Here is a 12,944-nt window from a genome sequence, read left to right on the forward strand (position 1 = left end):
CAGTGCGCCCGCGCCTCCTGGATGCACTGCGCCAGAGGGGAAAAAACATTGTGGAAGGAGGCCCAGTGCGCCGCGACCTCCCAATGCGTCGCGCCTTCTCCAAATGCGCCGCGCCAGTTGCCCATCACCTGTCAATGGCTCTGCTTCATTCGCTGCTCGTTGCATACAAGAATATCAAGTGGCCTCCACCATTTCGATTTCTTCCTTCCACTATAACAAACCAATAAATACACTCACATTTTTATACAATGCCAGTTTGAAAATACCAGCAACGTATCCCTCATGAAATGGAAAACTCAAAACCTGGTTAACGAAACAAAGTCAAAATGTTGCAAAGTATACTGATGTACTATAAGACTTGTGGTATAAGAATTCACAGCCTGTTTGATAGCGAGGTCCGGCATGATGGGGAGTCCCTTTTACTCGATATCTGGGAGTCCAGAGATGATATTTCAGAGCCTCGATCAAGCATACTCAAACGAAATTGCCTTTCACTATCTAAAAACTGTGGACTAGGAATCCCATCAAGAAAAGACCGGAAGAAGGGAGTCACATGTATGGGCAAGCAACACTCAGCGAATGAAGACATGGGGACAAGTCTCTCATCTTCTTGTTCAGTCTGCTATGATGAAATTACATGTTGAGCTACAGTTGAGCCACAATATCCATCCTTTCTTCTTACATGGACTTGTTCTTTTTCTTCAATATTGGCAGAGTTGGTCTGAAAGCTTCTATTGTTGCAAACAAACACAGGTGCCGCAATTTGAAGTGGGTTGTTTTTGGGCATGTCAATGAAATTCATATAATAATTTGAGCCAAGACTAAACTCAGAACTTTCCTAACAGTTCTTCTCACATGGTTCACACAGTTTAGGCATGGAAGGCATATGAAGCCTCTTTGAAGGTATACGGGTTGCTTCTGCGCCTTTCTCCTTCTCAGTTAGAAGAGGTGTTGAAGTGTTTGGTCTAAGGTCAACACATGGACTTGATTCCTTCATCTCATCCTTTTTTCTCAAGTGACTGCCCTTTCCTTGAATCAGCATTCCATCCAGTTCCTCTGAAGAATTTTCATGGTTTTGATTTCAATGTTTCTACTTTAGGACTAGTGTGCTTAAAATTTCTGCTTGATGAGTCAAAGCTGAAAGCTTTGGATCATTATTTGAAACAAACACATTTGTAGCTTGGAACCTTGGTTGACTGGCCTCTCAATTGCAGCAAAGGGATCACGTGGGCTTGAATGGCCAAAGGATACCAAGAATCCTTTGTTGGTTATTTGATCATTTGGCAAAACAGCAAGGGCTGTTCTAAACTACATCATGGATTCCAGCCCTCTAACCTCAGTCGTCAATTTAATGGCTCCATCCCCTGGAAATACTCCTGAGATATTACTGGTCCTAAATTTCTTAGGGCATACTGCAGAGTCCACTGTTTTAAGCATGCTTTCATTTTGAACCACAATCCTTTGGTTGTTTTCATTAACATGGATCTGTTCATCATTTTCCTTAGATAATTCTTCCCTTTTAGCTTGCTTTTTACACAACGCATTAAAACGGTTCTTGACAGCATTGTCAGTCCTGCCCTGAACTACTTTTGTGATATTTGTCTAGCGGTTGCCAAATTTTTTATGTGCCTCGAACAAGATTATATCCTCTTCCTACGACCAACTCCCCTTTTTATAAGTTGTACTCAAGTATGTGTTCCATCTTCTCCTGCACTGTCTGCTTGTTTTGTCTTTCAATTGAGATGCAATGTTAGCCCACCTATGGACTCTGTGTGCCGCATCCAATTAACACACAGTCGGCCTTAATTCAATCTCCTAGTTGGAGGAGCCTGTAAAAATATATCAACAAGGACCATTATTATTTTTTTAGCAAAAAATGGACTTGGGACTTGATTTTTCATCTCTTCAATTCGAGCAGCATTTGACTCAGAAACTAGAATCTTCGCTTTGATGTAAGAATTCTTGTGAACAGAATACGAAAATTCAGAGCTTTTAGAGAGAAGCATTTCCTTGGCAACGAGAGTATCATCAGCAGGTTTCTGAAACTATGAATTAGATGCACATTGTCCAGTACCATGATAACATGAAATTTCTGTAGTCTGGGTACCCCTAGCAGTGCTACATCTTTCTTGTTTATCTCTTGAAGTACTATAGCTGTCCACTGTAGCACAGCCACCACTAAAATGGGCCTCACCTCCTGGAAGATAAAGTATCATTTTTCTAAGAAGATTAGGCCATATTGAAGACAGTTTCCCATCTTTTGGTTTAAGCATAGGATATACATCCAACACTGTGCGTTGCACTGGGTGAACCCATCCATATTCTATGGTAGTGCTATCAACTACACTTTTCAGATATCTAGCCATCAAGTCCACAGCTCTAACGACAGAGATACAGGGTACTGTCAAAACATCTCATGTCCTTGAACATATATTTCACCCAGGCTTACGCAAAAGTTCCAACTTGGCCTTAGTTGCGACTGTGCTGTGATAGTTAGCAGCCTTCCGCAAGGCAGTTTCATAAACTAGGAATGCTGATTTAAAATAACTCATGGGCAGTGTCCCCTCTCACCTGCTCAAGTCAACTTCAACTGATCTTCTTGGATGCAAATGGATGTAAAAACAATGGAATTGCCTTATAAAACTGAGAACTTGATTTTTGCTTCATACAAACCCATTTTTGTAATGTTTTGGCTTTGGCTCCTTTCACATTTTAAAACAAACTTTGTTTCTTTTGACTTTGAATAATGGTTCCTCTGTTGATTTTTTGTAGGGATAGGAGCTGATGGATCCTGGCAAGGTGACCAGGGCTGCCTGAAGGACTGTAGAACTTAAAAACCTTAACCATCATGTATTAAACAAATTTCATGATTTCTTCTTCAAAACAGAGTTTTGAAGAAGAAATATCCTTCAGTCTTATTAATGATGAAAATCTTGAACTAAAAACTTATTGAAAACCTCCTCATGGCCTATGGGCATTATTTAACAATTCTGAAGACCAAACCCTAGACTTAGAAACTAAAATGAATCTTTTCCGACCAAAATAGCATCTATGACTGTAAATGACGTGAAATGAACTTTGATGATTTTGACCAACCCAACAGGTACAAACATGAGGGAAACAAGTGAAGAGACCCTTCCGTCAGATAATGGCATGCCCCTAGCGGAATGCAACTGAGTGAAGCGAGCGAGACACCTAAAAATGAAATGCAAAAAGAGTTTTGATCTCTGACAGAGGGCTACAAAGACCGACTCTAACATTGGCTCCAATGGGGATGGTGGTTCCTTGGAGGTGCCAAGAACTGCAGATCTTTGGGAGAGAAGACAGTGCTTTCGTCCATTGGGCTATGGAGTCATTATCTTGACAAACAACGCCAAGACTTGGACTCATTTATTGAATGAAACTTTGACTCAAACTAACTCAATTTTAAACTGAAATGACTGCTAAAATGACTGGAAAAAAAATAAAATAAAAAAAATTGACTTTAACAAACTAATTCAAAATGACAAAGACCTGAACTTAAAACTTAAAGCTTGGTGGTAGTACATGACCACCTGTGTTTCTTACCAGACAATATACCATCAAACTATATCAAAATGCCAATGCAACCAATCAAGAAGATGCCTTCTTGATTGATTCTCCTGATCAGATCTTCTGGTCAACAATGAATATTGGTAACTGGGCATTCAAAAACACAGTTGACATGATCTCCTTCATCACTGAATATTGCAATAATCACTTTCACTGCTGACTGCAACAGATTTGCCATTGGATCTTGAAAAGTATGAAGATTGACCTCCTGCTGAAAAAACAAGGTATCCTTTTCTCTTGATTCTGGTCTTTCTTCATAATGTACTTCAATAAGAGTATGTTCTTGGTCCTCAAAAAATTCTGAACAAGTAGATGAGCAGATTTCCTCTTCAAAGAACATTTCAAAACATGAAACATAGGAAGAAGAATCTGAAATGGAATCCTGAATGGTTTGATCTTCGGTAGTCTGAATATATTGTAGGTCATCTTCATATGATATGACAGCCAGATTCTCATTACATTCATCACTTTCATCAATCATGAAAAAAGCAACTTCAGATGATTCTTGAAACCCAACACTAACATTTATATCATCTACCACAAATTCATCTAGAGAAACCTTTTTACTTACTTGAACAAAATTCTCATCTTGTTGTTCATGAACAGACTGGATTACCTCTTTATGAAGGCTTTGTTTTGATGACATGAGAACGTTTGGATTCATAACTCTGTCTTCTTTATTCCAGATGATTTTAGCAGCGGGGTTCTCCTTCATGAGATTCAGCACACTGTATTCTTGGTCATTACAATCTGACTCTGTATCTGAAATAACTGTCCTGACATTATCACATTCTGGAATTAGAACCAGACTTCCTTGCATGCTGTCTTCTTCTATGGACAGATCTGAAACGACACTTTTTCTTTCATCACTTTCAGCCATATGGACATCTTCAACCCGCTGATCTATAAAGCTGTTTACCGGACTGTCATCCTTTTCAGAAGAGGAAGAAGTTCCACCATAATCTTCTTGACCATGTGCACATGCAGATCTGTGTTGACTTGCGCTGTAACATGACGTGCAAGTAGTTGATCTATCTCATCTTCAAATCGAGGAGATAATACTTTTTGTTGTCTTCTACTCAAACAATGATTTTCTTCATTAATTTCAAGTGAAGGTGTACACAAATTTTCCTCATACAGCTGATCCATTTCATGTAATTTCTGTTGACTGTCAAGATGCAAAATCCCTTCATCTTCCACCATACTAAAATCTTGATCATGCTACAAAGTTTCCTGAGCATCTTGATGGGACTCCTCTAGTTTCTCTTCATGTTGCTGAAATGGATTCTTATATAGAGCCTCCATGATTTCTCTGTCCATCAAGTCATCACGCCCATAAAAATTCTCAAGATCTTCAATAAAACTATGGACATGGCTACAACAGTCCTGAACTAAAGCCAAGGATGGATATGACTCCTTATACCTTTCAAAGAATGTTGTATGAAAATCTTTTAAATAATGAATATAAGCAGGTGGCAAACTTTCATACCAAGATCGAGTTTCATCTTCCAAAGTAGCCATAAACATTTTCATCAAATAGCCATCAGGAAAATTGATCTTTAATTTATGCACATGAATGTGAAATTTCACCAGATGAAGAGCAACGTCATTACCTTCCACATTTTTGAACATAGGCAAATTCTGAAGCCAATCCACCTTGGGCATTTTATTTGGAAAACCTGGGATGTGATCTCGGCTCATAGGAGCATATCTCCTTGCAACCCAATCCATCTTGAAAACCTTAAAGCTACTGACCTTTCTGCAGTGGAGTCACCATGAAGCACCGACTGCTGGATTCTTCAGTGAATGGAGTCACGAGGTGAATGATTTCAGCCTTCTTATGTCTGATCGTTGTTCACCATCAATAATCAGCTCTGAACTTGAGATATGTACTGGGGCAAGACAATCTACAAGCAAACCATTTTGTCCCCAGTGGAGTCACCACTATGTTAGAGCCTAAATCTGCCTTAGGCTGAAAGAAGGAAAAATTCAGGGTAACCACAAACCACGCTCAGTCTGGTAGCTAGCCCTACCAAAACAGGAGAGGGCTCTCTCCGGGTCACGCTCAATGAGGAATAAACAATATGGTCTGAGATGACTTAAACTGAATACTGATTTTAGGCTAGTAAATAAATGTGACAGAGGTAACTTTTTGAATGACTGAATTTTCTGGGCTGTATGGGACCAAAGGACCACCTGAGCTGGGAAATTAAATCAAGGACACAGGGTATTTCGCGAGGCAAGATAGGCAGGAGGTTTAGCAGTCAAACTGAAATAATATGGAGTGGAGAGACAGTTGAGAAAGCTGAAAAGGGCGTATACATGAATCCTTTTCAAATAGAAGAAAACACAGAAAGTATGAATGCTTTACAAGGCAGAGCGTAAAAATGGATTCTACCTTTCCTACTTAAGAACATTCAAACTGGAAATGGTTTTTTGAATGAAATGTAAAATATAACAAGACACATATGAAACTGAACGAGGAAACATTTTCTAAACTTCATACCACATGAATCTCATGAATCAGAGCCGCATCCTTTTATTAAATTCCTGGCCAAAATGTACAATGAAGCACTGATTTTTTTTCTCCACACCGTTCCTAGAAATTCCAACCAACCCTTACAAATGATTTTTCAATACAATAAATAGACTTAGAGGTGGGAAAACAAAACGATGGAAATAGGGAGCTGTAACAACTACAATCATGAGGATAGAAGAAGAGTTGTCCATCTGTTCTAAAGACAGAACAACGTTACATTATTCCACTTGAAACTTTTGATGACCAATGAAAAGGCAAAAACTGTAGTTGTAGATCATAACTATAGTCAAAAATAGGTAGTCGAATCCGGTTCCTTTGCCACGGTAGATGTCTTCGTTCTAAACTTAGCTTTCGGTCTTTTCACCTTCCTGTTGTTGTTTTAATCTTTTTTTTTTTTTTAATAAAAATAGTTTTGAATTTTTCTTTTGATGATGGGAAGCAGAGCTCCGCCAATCCCAAACTGACAACCCTTGGACAACTGTAGTTTTCCCATCGACTCCTCCAGCGTTTGTCCGTCATTTATTTAAAAGCAGAATTTTTGGTTCATTTATAACGTAATTTGTATTCCACAGATCTTTTGATGGCGTAACTAGAGGTGATGAACCAACACTTAACTTGTGAAGTGTCGCAATTGTTTCTCTCATAAAACTGGCTTGGAGCAGAAAATTTGAGTCGTTTCGGAAATTTGATGAAAAAAATGGTGAAAAACTGCTTTGGAGGCTCTGTGCACCGCGCGCGCGCGCAGTGTGCCACGCCTCCTGGATGCGCCGCGCCAGAGGGGAAAAAACACTGTGGCAGGAGGTCCAATGCGCCACGACCTCCCAATGCGTTGCGCCTTCTCCCAATGCACCACGCCAGTTGCCCATCACCTATCAATGGCTCTGCTTCATCCGCTGCTCGTTGCATACAAGAATATCAAGTGGCCTCCACCATTTCGATTTCTTCCTTCCACTATAACAAACCAATAAATACACTCACATTTTTATACAATGCGAGTTTGAAAATACCAGCAATGTATCCCTCATGAAATGGAAAACTCAAAACCTGGTTAACGAAACAAAGTCAAAATGTTGCAATGTATACTGATGTACTATAAGACTTGTGGTATAAGAATTCACAGCCTGTTTGATAGCAAGGTCCGGGATGATGGGGAGCCCCTTTTACTCGATATATGGGAGTCTGGAGATGATATTTCAGAGCCTCAATCAAGCATACTCAAACGAAATTGCCTTTCACTACCTAAAAACTGTGGACTAGGAATCCCATCAACAAAAGACCGGAAGAAGGGAGTCACATGTATGGGCGAGCAACACTCAGCGAATGAAGACATGGGGACAAGTCTCTCATCTTCTTGTTCAGTCTGCTCTGATGAAATTACATGTTGAGCTGCAGTTGAGCCACAATATCCATCCTTTCTTCTTACATGGACTTGTTCTTTTTCTTCAATATTGGCAGAGCTAGTCTGAAAAATTCTATTGTTGCAAACAAACACAAGTGCCGCAATTTGAAGTGGGTTGTTTTTGGGCATGTCAATGAAATTCATATAAGAATTTGAGCCAAGACTAAACTCAGAACTTTCCTGACAGGTCTTCTCACATGGTTCACATAGTTTAGGCATGGAAGGCATATGAAGCCTCTTTGAAGGTATACAGGTTACTTCTGGGCCTTTCTCCTTCTCAGTTAGAAGAGGTGTTGAAGCGTTTGGTCTAAGGTCAACACATGGACTTGATTCCTTCATCTCATCCTTTTTTCTCAAGTGACTGTCCTTTCCTTGAATCAACATTCCATCTAGTTCCTCTGAAGAATTTTTCATGGTTTTGATTTCAATGTTTCTACTTTACGTTTCTGGACTAGTGTGCTTAAAAGTTCTGATTGATGAGTCAAAGCTGAAAGCTTTGGATCATTATTTGAAACAAACACATTTTGTAGCTTGGAACCTTGGTTGACTGGCCGCTCAATTGCAGCAAAGGGATCGTTTGGGCTTGAATGGCCAAAGGATACCAAGAATCCTTTGTTGGTTATTTGATCATTTGGCAAAACAACAAGGGCTGTTCTAAACTACATCATGGATTCCAGCTCTCTAACCTCAGTCGTCAATTAATGGCTCCATCCCCTGGAAATACTCTTGAGGTATTACTGGTCCTAAATTTCTTAGGGCATACTGCAGAGTCCACTATTTTAAGCATGCTTTCATTTTGAACCACAATCCTTTGGTTTTTTTCATTAACATGGATCTTTTCATCATTTTCCTTAGATAATGCTTCCTTTTTAGCTTGCTTTTTACACAACGCATTAAAACGGTTCTTGACAGCATTGTCAGTCCTGCCCTGAACTACTTTTGCGATATTTGTCCAGCGGTTGCCAAATTTTTTATGTGCCTTGAACAAGATTAAATCCTCTTCCTGCGACCAACTCCCCTTTTTATAGCTGTACTCAAGTATGTGTTCCATCTTCTCCTGCATTGTCTGCTTGTTTTTCTTTCAATTGAGATGCAATGTTAGCCCACCTGTGGACTCTGTGCGTCGCGTCCAATTAACACACAGTCAGCCTTCATTCAATCTCTTAGCTAGAGGAGCCTGTAAAAATATATCAACAAGGACCATTATTATTTTTTTAGCAAACAATGGACTTGGGACTTGATTTGTCATCTCTTCAATCCGAGCAACATTTGACTCAGAAACTAGAATCTTCGCTTTGATGTAAGAATTCTTGTGAACAGAATACGAAAAGTCATAGCTTTCAGAGAGTAGCATTTCCTTGGCAACGAGAGTATCATCAGCAGGTTTCTGAAACTGTGAATTAGATGCACATTGTCCAGTACCATGAAAACATGAAATTTCTGTAGTCCGAGTACCCCTAGCAGTGCTACATCTTTCTTGTTTATCTCTTGAAGTACTATAGCTGTCCACTGTAGCACAACCATCACTAAAATGGGCCTCACCTCCTAGAAGATAAAGTATCACTTTTCTAAGAAGATTAGGCCATATTGAAGAAAGTTTCCCATCTTTTGGTTTAAGCATAGGATATACCTCCAACACCCTGCGTTGCACTGGGTGAACCCATCCATATTCTATGGTAGTGCTATCAACTACGCTTTTCGGATATCTAGCCATCAAGTCCACAAGCTCTAACCCACGGAGATACAGGGTACTGTCAAACATCTCATGTCCTTGAACATATATTTCACCCAGGCTTACGCAAAGGTTCCTGCTTGGCCTTAGTTGCACTGTGCTGTGATAGTTAGCAGCCTTTCACAAGGCAGTTTCATAAACTAGGAATGCTGATTTAAAATAACTCATGGGCAGTGTCCCCTCTCACCTGCTCAAGTCAACTTCAACTGATCTTCTTGGATGCAAATGGATGTAAAAACAATGGAATTGCCTTATAAAACTGAGAACTTGATTTTTGCTTCATACAAACCCATTTTTGTAATGTTTTGGCTTCGGCTCCTTTCACATTTTAAAACAAACTTTGTTTCTTTTGAATTTGAATGATGGTTCCTCTGTTGATTTTTTGCAGGGATAGGAGCTAATTAATCTTGGCAAGGTGACCAGGGCTGCCTGAAGAACTGTAGAACTTGAAAAACCTTAACCATCATGTATTAAACAAATTTGATGATTTCTTCTTCAAAACAGAGTTTTGAAGAAGAAATATCCTTCAGTCTTATTAATGATGAAAATCTTGAACTGAAAACTTATTGAAAACCTCCTCATGGCCTACGGGCATTATTTAACAATTCTGAAGACCAAACCCTAGACTTAGAAACTAAAATGAATCTTTTCCGTCCAAAATAGCATCTATGACTGTAAATGACGTGAAATGAACTTTGATGCATTTTGACCAACCCGACAGGTACAAACATGAGGGAAACAAATGAAGAGACCCTTCCATCAGATAATGGCATGCCCCTAGTGGAATGCAATTGAGTGAAGCGAGCGAGACACCTAAAAATGAAATGAAAAAAGTGTTTTGATCTCTGACATAGGGCTACAAAGACCGAGTCTAACAGGAACCTAAGAAGATATAGTTTGAGCTAAAGGAGAAAGAATCAGACTCTACAATAGAGGAGGAATCAGAAGATGAAGAGCCACAAACTCTGGGTGTGAGAAGATTAGTTCGAGAAAGAAGACAGCCAAAAAGGTATAGTCCATCTACTTTCTGTTCAAAATTTTCTTTATCTATTACTGATGATGATCCCAGAACTGTGAAGGAAGCAGTAGATTCAGAGGATGGAAAACTTTGGAAAGAGGCCATGGTTGATGAAATGGCATCTTTGCAGAAAATGAGGCTTGGGATCTGGTGGAGTTGCCAGCTGGAAGGAATCCCATTGGCAGCAAATGGGTGTTCAAGAAGAAGACAAATGCAGAAGGAAAGGTGGAGAAATACAAAGCTCGGTTGGTAGCACAAAGTTATTCCCAAGTACCGGGAATTGATTTTGGTGATATTTTTTCTCTTGTTGTCAAGGTAACTTCTATTAGATTACTTTTATCTGTTGTTGTTGCTTTTGATTTTGAGGTAGAATAGATGGATGTGAAGATAGCATTTCTTCACGGGGATCTGGAATGTTGGAAATAATACTGAGAGGGGGGGTGAATCAGTATTATCTAATTCTTTTAATAAATCTTCCTTATTTGTTCTTTGAATTATTTTTGCATGTCAGTACCATAAAATAATGAGCATGAACAAAGAAAACAGATAGTCACACCAAAGAACACAAGATGTAAGGTGGAAACCCAATGTGGGTGAAAAACACCTACTGCAATATGTCTCTATCTTCTTTCAAATTAGAAACTCCTTTTACAATGGTTTTGTACTGGTGCAGTCCTTTACCAGTACGAAGGCTGCAACCTGCAGAGAGCTACAACTCTCTCTCGTTTTCCAGTCTCTCCTGGAAGGGAGCTACAACCCCCTACTTCTTTACAAGGACCACTTTTCATAAATTTTTCAAACTGGATCCATAAGCATCAAATGATCATCAAGTATAAGAGAATCACCCAATCAACTGTAGTAACCAGATCAACAATAGTAGGACAAAACCCAGAACACAACAATGATAAACAAAGATTTTAAGAGAAGTAAGCAGCTTCACCCATGTACTACCTGCTTACAGTAAGCACCCTGCTCAACTGCTCGCCTGCTTACGTACGCACCCTGCTCAACTGCTCGCCTGCTTATGTACGCACCCTGCTCAACTGCTCGCCTGCTTACGTACGCACTGTAGTCAACTGCTCACCTGCGTACCTCGCTCTGAGTCTATTGAACTGCCTGCGGACCTCCGCACCTGCAACCCTTCTGTGCCTGCATACCGGCGCACCTGAAACGCTTCGTTCCTGCGTATGTACGCACTTTTCTTTCACTGTACCTGCGTACCTTTGGGCATAGATGATTTCAAGACTTCAGAAATAACCCAGACAGTCAGATCTACAGATCTGAACATGCGCCGAAGAGATCTCAATCCATCAGTAGATTCGCCTTATTTAGATCTAGACATACTCCCAAGAGATCATAATATTTCAGATCTAGCCCTCATAAGATATTCAATCCAAAACATGCTCAAGCCAAATGATCTCCTTTGCTTTATATAGGAAAGCTCTTCCTTAAATCATGGATCAATACCACGGGCCGACACCATAATAACACAATACCGTCGGCTAAATACCAAGAGTAAAACATAAGAAAACCCCCATGTGAATTTCTTTGCCTTGAAATGTGTGCACTGGGGGTACGCACCTCCTGAACGGGATAACTGTGGGTATGTACGCACTTTATGTAACACTGACCTGCGTGTACGCACCTTATGTAAGGTGTACCTGCGTACCCCTTATTTTCTTCAATATTTGATAGCTGATCATCAATCTCTGCTGCTGACTTGAAGTAATGTGATCTATCACCTGAATGGGTTGCCATCAAGGACAACACTTTAGCCATAATGCCAACAATCTCCCCCTTTGGACTTGATGGCAACCTCAAAACTTCAGCTTCATTCTCCCCCTTTGACATCAAGGGCAAAGGGTTATGCTCCCCCTAAGAACATGCTCCCCCTGAATATGAACCAGATCTGCAACGAAGAACCATAATCCACCATGAAAGAGATAGAGACATATTGCTGCTACTTCCAAGATCTCCTTCTGCACATCCTCCATAATGCCAACAATGCATTATATGCTCCCCTGAACCTGTACCATCAATGAGAAGAGGTTCAGCGATAAGATGATGCATCAACAACCCCCAGCTTTTGCCTGAGGTATTCAAAAGTGTCCCTGGGCAATGGTTTGGTGAGAATATCAACAACTTGTTCCTTAGAAGGAACATACTCCAACTTGACCTTCTGTTCAAGCACTTGTTCCTGGAGAAAATGATACTTGATTGGTATGTGCTTGGTTTTTGAATGCATAACCGGATTCTTTGAGATGCTGATTGCACTTGTGTTATCACATAAGATGGGATAGGTGGTGTACAAGTGATTTGAAAATCCTGCAAAGTCTGCATCATCCAAAGGAGTTGGGTGCAACAAGATGCAGCAGCAACATAATCCGCTTCAGCTGTAGACAAGGCAATCGAACTTTGTTCTTGCTGAACAAGATATCAGTCTGGAACCCATAAAGAACGCACCACCACTTGTGATTTTCCTGTCATCCACGTTTCCGGCCCAATCTGCATCTGTATAAGCATGAAGTGTAAGATTGTATCTCTAGGATACCATAAGCCATAATTTTGAGTCACTTGAAGATATTTGAAAATTCTCTTCACTGCCTGAAGATGAGTCTCCTTCGGATTTGCCTGAAATCTTCCAAATATTCCAACTGCATGCATG

The 12,944-nt window shown here is 40.0% G+C and overlaps 2 pseudogenes; both read right to left on the minus strand.

Annotated features, from left to right (window-relative positions):
• Nucleotides 1-220: 220 nt before the first annotated feature.
• LOC149210480 (transcription factor MYB124-like) lies at nt 221-7,036 on the minus strand (annotated as a pseudogene).
• An 87-nt stretch (nt 7,037-7,123) lies between these two features.
• The window catches only part of LOC149210481 (transcription factor MYB88-like), a 62,894-nt pseudogene continuing 57,073 nt past the window's right edge, over nt 7,124-12,944 (minus strand).

This window comes from Pinus tabuliformis, chromosome 1_2, assembly GCF_031772625.1.
Source record: "Pinus tabuliformis cultivar Carrire ecotype Pingquan chromosome 1_2, CPIR1, whole genome shotgun sequence".
Lineage (NCBI taxonomy): Eukaryota > Viridiplantae > Streptophyta > Pinopsida > Pinales > Pinaceae > Pinus > Pinus tabuliformis.